Below are 9,274 nucleotides of genomic sequence, written 5' to 3'. Positions count from 1 at the left end.
CCTTCTCCCAGCTCTTATGCAGCTGAGAACAGAGGGAATGTAAACACAAAAAAAAAGGGGGGGGAGGTATTTATATTGATTTTTATATCTATACAATAATGTTTTGCCTTTCATTTCTATTTTAAACTGAATAGGTTGTTTTACAAGGTGATCATTTACAATTACTTAACCACTTGACACCCGCACGCCGTCATATGACGTCCAAAACGGGGACCTGTTATCCCGGGTGGATGTCATATGACGTCCTGGGCTTTGCGGGGGGATATCTCAATGATGCCTGCACCCGGAGGCATCATTGAGATATCATTTTTTAGCGGCGGCGATCCTGCGCACCATAAGAACGATCATAGCGGCGGTTCCGCCGCTAGATCGTTCTTACAGGCGGCGGGAGGGGACATCCCCCCCCTCCCGCCGCCATCCGGTGCTTCTCCGGGCTCTCCCGTCCCACCGGGGGCCCGGAGAGATGATCGCCGTCCGCCGGATGTTTGCCATAGAGAAGACTGGTGACCATCTGGTCACCAGTCATCTCTATGACCGTCGGAGGCCCGGGCGCGATGTGATGACGTCACGCCCGGGTCCCCGTAAGTAAACAAACCGCAATTGCGGCTAGTTTGAATGAGATCTGTGATTTTTTTTCACGTTCTCATTCTTTCCAGCCTGCAGGAGAGATGTGGGGTCTTATTGACCCCGCATCTCTCCTTAAAGAGGACCTGTCACACACATTCCTATTACAAGGGATGTTTACATTCCTTGTAATAGGAATAAAAGCGATTGAAAAAAAAAAAAAGTGTAAAAAAAAGTGTAAAAAATAAAGAAATAAGTAAAATAATAAAAAAAAAATAATAATAAAAAAATTAAAATGCCCCTGTCCCCGGTAGCTCGCGCTCAGAAGCGTACGCACACGTATGTCCCGCCCACGTATGTAAACGTCGTTCAAACCACACATGTGAGGTGTCGCTGCGTGCGTTAGAGCGTGTGCAACAATTCTAGCACTAGACCTCCTCTGTAACTCTAAACTGGCAACCTGTAAAAATTTTAAAGTGTCGCCTATGGAGATTTTAAAGTAACGAAGTTTGGCGCCATTCCATGAGTGTACGCAATTTTAAAGCGTGACATGTTAGGTATCTAGTTACTCGGTGTAACATCATCTTTCATATTTTACCAAAAAATTGGGCTAACGTTACTGTTTTGTTATTTTTTAATTTATGAAACCATTTTTTTTACAAAAAAAAGCAGTTTAAAAAATTATTGCGCAAATACGGTGCAAGATAAAAAGTTGCAATGACCGCCATTTTATTCCCTAGGGTGTCTGCTAAAAAAACATATATAATGTTTGGGGGTTCTGAGTAATTTTCTAGCAAAAGAATGATGATTTGTACATGTAGGAAAGAAGTGCCAGAATAGGCCCGGGAAGGAGGTGGGTTTTAAAGCCCGGTATTGAAGTGGTTAATTAAAGGGAACACAACCCTTTTAGATTCCTAAAATTTGACTAGTTGCTTAGTACAGACTCCTGGGAAAATCAGTGAGCCAATCACATAAGCAGGAAATTACACGACAACCACAATAGCAAAAGATGACCAACAGAGTACACAACACCTCCAGGTTGCCACCTTTGCTTAAAGATTGAAAACAAAAGCTAGTTTTAAATAACATTAAATTACATTATGGCATGTGTAGCAATTGTATACAGTATGTTATACAATTTTTTTATTTGCTATATTTTGTTTCCATGAAAGTGGAATTCCTTTAACCACTTAAGCCCCGGACCAAAATGCTGCCTAAAGACCCAAGGGGTTTTTACAGTTCGGGACTGCGTCGCTTTAACAGACAATTGCGCGGTCGTGCGACGTGGCTCCCAAACAAAATTGGCGTATTTTTTTCCCCACAAATAGAGCTTTCTTTTGGTGGTATTTGATCACCTCTGCGGTTTTTATTTTTTGCGCTATAAACAAAAATAGAGCGACAATTTTGAAAAAAATTCAATATTTTTTACTTTTTGCTATAATAAATATCCCCCAAAAACATATATAACATTTTTTTTTCCCTCAGTTTAGGCCGATACGTATTCTTCTACCTATTTTTGGTAAAAAAAAATCGCAAAAATCGTTTATGGTTTTTTTTTGCGCAAAATTTATAGTGTTTACAAAATAGGGGATAGTTTTTTTGCATTTTTTTATTTTTTTTTCTTTACTACTAATGGCGGCGATCAGCGATTTTTTTCCTGACTGCGACATTATGGCGGACACTTCGGACAATTTTGACACATTTTTGGGACAATTGTCATGTTCACAGCAAAAAATGCATTTAAATTGCATTCTTTATTGTGAAAATGACAGTTGCAGTTTGGGAGTTAAACACAGGGGGCGCTGTAACATTTAGGGATCACTGTGTATGTGTTTATTAGTGTAGGGGGGTGTGGCTGTAGGAATGACGTCATCGATCGTGTCTTCCCTATAAAGGGGATGACGCGATCGATGCGCCGACACAGTGAAGCACGGGGAAGCCGTGTTTACACACGGCTCTCCCCGTTCTTCAGCTCCGGGGAGCGATCGCGACGGAGCGGCTATAAACGAATAGCCGCGCCGTTGTCCCGGGTTGGCTCCTGAAGCCACGGGGACCGAAGCATGTACCGGGGGGGGGGTCCCGATCGGACCCCCGACCCACGTCAAGCAGAGGACGTATATATATATATATATATGTTGATGTGCCTGCCTGTGCCATTCTGCTGACGTATATGTACATGAGGCGGTCCTTAAGTGGTTAAAGCAGTTTGATGCAGTTTAAAAGGAGCCCAACTGCAGGTCAGAAGGAAGTCAACTGGAAGTTAAAGGGATACAAGTCTAGTTTATTTTCTTTAAAAGTAATAAACATGTTATACTTACTGCTCTGTGAAATGATTTTGCACAGAGAAGCACAGACCCTCCTCTTCTCGGGTCCCTCATCGGTGCTCCTGGCCCCTCCCTCCTGTTGAGTGCCCCCACAGCAAGCAGCTTGCTATGGGGCACCTGAACTAAGCCACAGCTCTTTGTATCCATTCAGACACAGAGCCATGGTTCAGCACCCCCATCCCCTGATTGGCTAACTGATCTTGATTAACAGCAGCGGGAGCCAATGGCACCACTGATGTGTCTCAGCCAATCAGGAGGGAGAGTCCCGGACGGCTGAGGCACTTGTGCATGTCGCTGGATAGAGATGGGGCTCAGGTAAGTATTAGAGGGGCTGAGGGAAGCTGCTGCACACAGAAGGTTTTTTATCTTTATGAATAGAATGCATGAAGATAAAAAACCTTCTACCTTTACCACCACTTTAACCACTTCCCGCCCAGCCTACAGCAGAATGACGGCCGGGCCGTGGTTCTGTTATCCTGAATGAGCATCATATGATGTCCAGCAGGAAAAGGCCGCAATCACGCGACCGTGGTAGCGCGACGATTAGTGTTGTGGTGTGTCACTCTGACACACCGCAACTCCAGTCTAGGTAAAGAGCCTCTGACGTAGGCTCTTTACCGCGTGATCAGCTGTGACCAATCAGAGCGTGTAAACAGGAAGTGCCGGTAAACTGCTTTCCTTGGTTCACGCTGACAGGGAGAGCCGATCAGCAGCTCTCCTTTCAGAGGGGGAGTCTGAGCGAATAATCAGCGCATTGATTATCAGCTCAGCCCCCGTCAGAGGTGCCACCACAGCTGCCAATAAGTGCCCATCAGCTGCCAGTCAGTGCCCAGCAAAGTGTCCCTCAGTAGCACCTGTCAGTTCCCATGTCAGATGCCAATCAGTAACTTATCATCCGTGCCGCCTATCTGTGCCCATCAGTGCTGCCTATCAGTGCCCATCAGTGCTGCATATCAGTGCCACCTATCAGTGCCCATCAATTCTACATATTAGTGCCACCTTATCAATGCTGCCCCATCAGTGCCTGTCAGTGCTGCCTCATCAGCGCTCGTCAGTGCTACCTCATCAGTGCCCGTCGTGAAGGAGAAAAACAAAAACAAAACAAAAAATGTTTCAGTTTAGCAAAAAATAAAATCCTCAATACCACCAAAAGAAAGCTGTATAATATTTAGTTTGGGTACTGTGTTGCATACCTCCCAACATTTCAAAAATCGACTGGCCGCGATCGTGATCGAGGTTGTTAAGCCGGGGGGGGGGGGGGTTGCTGCAGGTGGAAAAGTTGTCGAGCGGGGGGGGGGTGATTGCCGCGGATTGATTTGATTTGTTGTCTCTCACCTGTGCACAGCCAGTCGGATCTTCTCTTCACTTCAGCTGCCGCAGTCCACAGACCGCTCCGGTAAGCATGTCTCCCCTCTGACCTTTCTTCTCCTTCCTGTGCCGGAAAACTAACCCCTTTGCGGGACTGCGGGAACATGCAGTCTGTGTGGGAAGTTCCCGCAGAATCCGGGCGGGTTGTGAGGTATGGTGTTGTATGACCGCACAATTGTCATTCACAATGTGACAGCTGAAAATTGTCCCGGGCAGGAAGGGGGGAAAGTGCCCGGTATTGAAGTGGTTAAATACAGTTGTCAATGAACACTGAAGTTTTTCAGAACTGATCTCAAATGAAATCTAAATATACCTGAAAATGTGAGAAGATACTGCTAACCCACAGCTATGACTAACTAAAATACATAATGCACTGCTGTGTATAGCGCCTTACAAAAAATTGTAATATATGGGAACGAAAATATAATGGCTTACCTATGCACAACAATATAAATCAATACAAAACTGTCAAAAATTACAATCAAACACAAATGATATGCCAAACAGAAATGCTTTGAATTAGAAATGTACAACATATTTTTATTGATGACTGTAGCAGTATATTATATTCCTTCCTATAGGTACAAAAGTAAAAAAAAATGAATTAAATAAATAAAAGAAAAAAACACCTGACTGTAATCTGCATTTGCTCAAAGACACAAGTCCTTAACTGTCTTTAACTTTTACTTTTCTTTGTCGCTAAACTAAAAAAATAAAAGAGCTCCTTTTATAAAAGACCGTAGATACCGTACTTACCTCTCCTGGTGAATGTAGCTCCACTGAAGAGAAAAACTGCCCCTTCATGGATTGTCAATCTCAAGGTCCCCTGCTGTGCCGAGTCAAGATTTGCATACAGCTTCAGCATCTCAGTCCGCTGTCTTGATATTTTATTCTAACTGTGGTAACCTCATCTTATGCTCGGTTTGATTTGCCCAGCTTTGTGACAAGTTTACTTTAACTGATTCATGTCTACAGGCTCTGTATGCTTGTCTGACCGGATTCCAAGATTCCAGATGGTTTTTGATCTGGAGATCACGTTGGTTGCACCAAATAACTTTCTGCCTTTGTAGTATGTCTTCAAAAAGTTATATCTTTTTTCACAGACAGATAAGCCTTTGTGTTTGTAGGATATTTGAATATATACAATACATGAGGGGTGTCCTTCCAAAGTGGCCCAGAAAGGTCAAAAGACTGAAGAGGAATTGTCTTGAGCCGCACCTAAAATACACGAACAATAAGGTGCTCCTCAGATATTTTGGTTCTAATTTTGCCCTTTGTGTGCTTCATTCTTGAAGATATTTGCTCACAAATATACCATATTTATTGGGGTATAGCGCGCTCCCGCGTATAGCGCGCACCCCTAAAGTTGCAGCGGATTCCTGTGGAAAAAAGTTTTTTTGTACTTACAGTTTTGGTGTCTTGTGCGGCGTCCATCGGCGGCCTCGTCGGGTCCGGCGTCCGTCTGCGACTTCGGGTGTCCTCTTCGTCGGGTCCGGCGTCCTTCTGCGGCGTCCTCGCGTCCTCCCCGCTCGTTTCCCGCGGCGAGTTTGAATACTGTGCCGACATATACAGAGCGCAGTACACTCGTGTATTGTCGGGCAGGCTCGGCAACTCTCGCGCTGACGTCCTGTATGTCCAGGACGTGAGCGCGGAAGGAGCCGAGACTGCCCGACTATACCTGAGTGTACTGCGCTCGGTATATGTCGGCGCAGTATTCAAACTCGGCGCGGGAAAGCGGGTATCGGCGTATACCGCGCACCCACGATTTTGCCCTGATTTTCAGGGCAAAAAAGTGCGTGGTATACGCCGATAAATACGGTAGGTGCTGTCGAAAATTGATGACATGAATAAGGCGTGATTGAGTGGGATCATTTTCTTTAACAACTTGCTGACTGCCGCCTGTAGATATACGTCGGCAAAATGTCACGGTAGCGCAAAGCAACGTACCTGTACAGAACTTTGCTTTGAATTTGCCGCCCGTGAGCGTGCCCGCGGGTCTTGCGCACTCGATGTCCGCTAGGTGCCCGCGATCGTCTCACGGAGAGGTAGAACGGGGAGATGCCTATGTAAACAAGGCATTTCCCTGTTTTGCCTAGTGACAGGACAATGATCTATTGTTCCCTGTCATTGGGAGCAGTGATCACTGTCGTGTCACTTGTAGCCCAGCCCCACTAAAGTTAGAATCACTCTCTAGGACACACTTAACCCCTTACTCGCCCCCTATTGGTTAATCCCTTCTCTGCCAGTGTCATTTACAGTAATCAGTGCATTTTTTTTAGCACTGATCGCTGTATAGATGACAATGGTCGCAAAATAGTGTCAATAGTGTCTGATGTGTGTGCCATAATGTCGCAGTCCCAATAAAAATCGTAGATCGCCGCCATTACTAGTAAAATAATAATAATAATAATAATAATGAAAATGCCATAAAACTATCCCCTATTTTGTAGATGCTATAACTTTTGCGCAAAACAAATCAATATATATGCTTATTGCGGCCTAAACTGAGAAAAAAAACTAGGGGCGCGCATTGTTACGGCGGCGCAACGTATCGTATTTACGATACGCCGCCGTAAGTCAGAGAGTCAAGTGCTGTAGTCACAAAGCACTTGCCTCCTAAGTTCTGGCGGCGTAGCGTAAATGGGGCCGGCGTAAGCGTGCGTAATTCATATGAGGATGAGGGGGCGTGTTTTATCTTAATTTTTGGTGACCCAACGTGATTGATGTTTTTCCCGAACGGCGCATGCGCCGTCCGTGGAATTTCCCAGTGTGCATTGCTCCAAAGTACGCCGCAAGGACGTCATTGGTTTCGACGTGAACGTAAATTACGTCCAGCCCTATTCACGGACGAGTTACGCAAACAACGTAAAATTTTCAAATTTCGACGCGGGAACAACGGCCATACTTAACATTGGCTACGCCACCTAGGGGGCAGGTTTATCTTTACGCTGCGTATCTCTTACGGAAACGGCATATCTTTACTGCGACGGACAAGCGTACAATCGTGAATCGGCGTATCTAGTAATTTACATATTCTACGCCAAAATCAACGGAAGCGCCACCTAGCGGCCAGCGGAAAAATCGCACCCTAAGATACGATGGCGCAGGCCGTCGTATCTTAGCTAGGTTTAAGTGTATTAAGAGCATACACTTAAACTTACGATGGGCTTAGATTCCGAGTTACGTCGGCGTATCTACTGATACGCCGGCGTAACTCTTTGTGAATCCGGCCCATTGTGTTTTTTTTTTAATTGTTGCAGTTTTTTTGTTTATAGCGCAAAAAATAAAAACCGCAGAGGTGATCAAATACCACCAAAAGAAAGCTCTATTTGTGGAAAAAAAAGGACGTCAATTTTGTTTAAGCGACGCAGTGCCGAATCGCAAATAGTGCTCTGGTCAGGAAGGGGGTAAATTCTTCTGGGGCTGAAGCGGTTAAAAAGATAAAGGGCCAGATTCACGTAGCTCAGCGGATCTATATATCCGCTCGATCTACGTGAATTAAGATCCGCTCCCGCAAGTTTAGGAGGCAAGTGGCTAATTCACAAACCACTTACCTCCAAACTTGCGACGGCGGATCCTAAATCCCCCAGCGGAATTCAAATTCCGCGGCTAGGGGAGTGTCATATTTAAATCAGGCGCGTTCCCGCGCCGATTTAAATGCGCATGCGTCGTCCGGGGAATTTCCCGGCGTGCATTGCTCCCACTGACGTCACTAGGACGTCAGTGGTTGCGACGTGAGCGGGACTTGCGACGCGCGTGTTCGTGAATCGGCGTACGCAAACGACGTAGGAAAATTCAAATTCGACGCGGGAACGCCAGCTATACTTAACATTGGCTGCGCCTGCTAAAAACAGGGGTAAGTATACGACGGAAAACCGCTACGGAAACGACGTAAGAAGACTGCGACGGGTCCGCGTACGTTCGTGTATTTGCGTATCTCGCTGATTTACATATTATTTATCGTAAATCAGCGGGAACGCCCCCGGCGCCATTTTTAAAATGAAAAAAAGATCCGACAGTGTAACACATTGTAACACTGTCGGATCTAGCCCTATCTATGCGTAACTGATTCTATGAATCAGGCGCATAGATAGGACCAGTTTACGTCAGAGATACGATGGTGTATCTGTAGATACACCGTTGTATCTCTTTGTGAATCTGGCCCAAAATGTATAAAATTCTAGTAAAGAGACGCTGTCATATATTTCTTCACCTGCATGTGTTTGCTAAGTGTAAATGCATTTTTTACAACAAAAGCCATTAAAACCAACATTTTTAAGTAAGTTTATGATTTTGTGTTGGGGTGCATTCATAGCTATATTGGGACACATGTGCCAAAGTTTGGACACCCCTACTGTACACCTGTCAATTTTTAAATGAATATAAGGAAAAATAGAGAAAAATAAAAAGCAGAACAATCTAATGTACTTTTTGCAATCCAAGAACACCACCCCAAAGTGTATCTACGAGTTCTTCTGAGAAAAATTGATACTTTATGTCTGGGTATTTTATTGTACAGAGTTATGTAGCTCCCACTTTGAGTTTAAGAGAGTGTGGTTTCCAATAATACTACATCATTACATACATGGGAACAAGGATACTTTGCTTATTTCCTTTGTGGAGTACAATACAGCTATGAAGCTATGAAGCATCGCCCCCACACTCTGCTCTTGGTGTATTTTTCTTTCCCTCAGTGTTTCCCCTTCCATCTATGACTCGGTTGTGCATTGCCGGGTCTCTCTTGGCTATTTCTTTAGGGATTTCAAATAGGTGATTGCATTACATTTACTGTTCTGGAGGATGTGGCCTTTCCAAAACAACTTGGGCCAGATCCACGTAGCGCGGCGCATATATCCGCCGGGCGTAGCGTATCTAAGATACACTACGCCGCCGTAACTTAATTTTTTTTCGAATCCTCAAAGAATTCACGCCGTAAGTTACGGCGGCGTAGTGTATCTTTGGCGGCGTAAGGGCGGGGAATTAAAATGGATGTAATGGGGGCGTGTTTTATGTAAATA

Source organism: Rana temporaria, chromosome 2, assembly GCF_905171775.1.
Source record: "Rana temporaria chromosome 2, aRanTem1.1, whole genome shotgun sequence".
Taxonomy (NCBI): domain Eukaryota; kingdom Metazoa; phylum Chordata; class Amphibia; order Anura; family Ranidae; genus Rana; species Rana temporaria.
The sequence above is the reverse complement of the archived record's forward strand: the minus strand, read 5'-3'. Positions refer to the sequence as shown.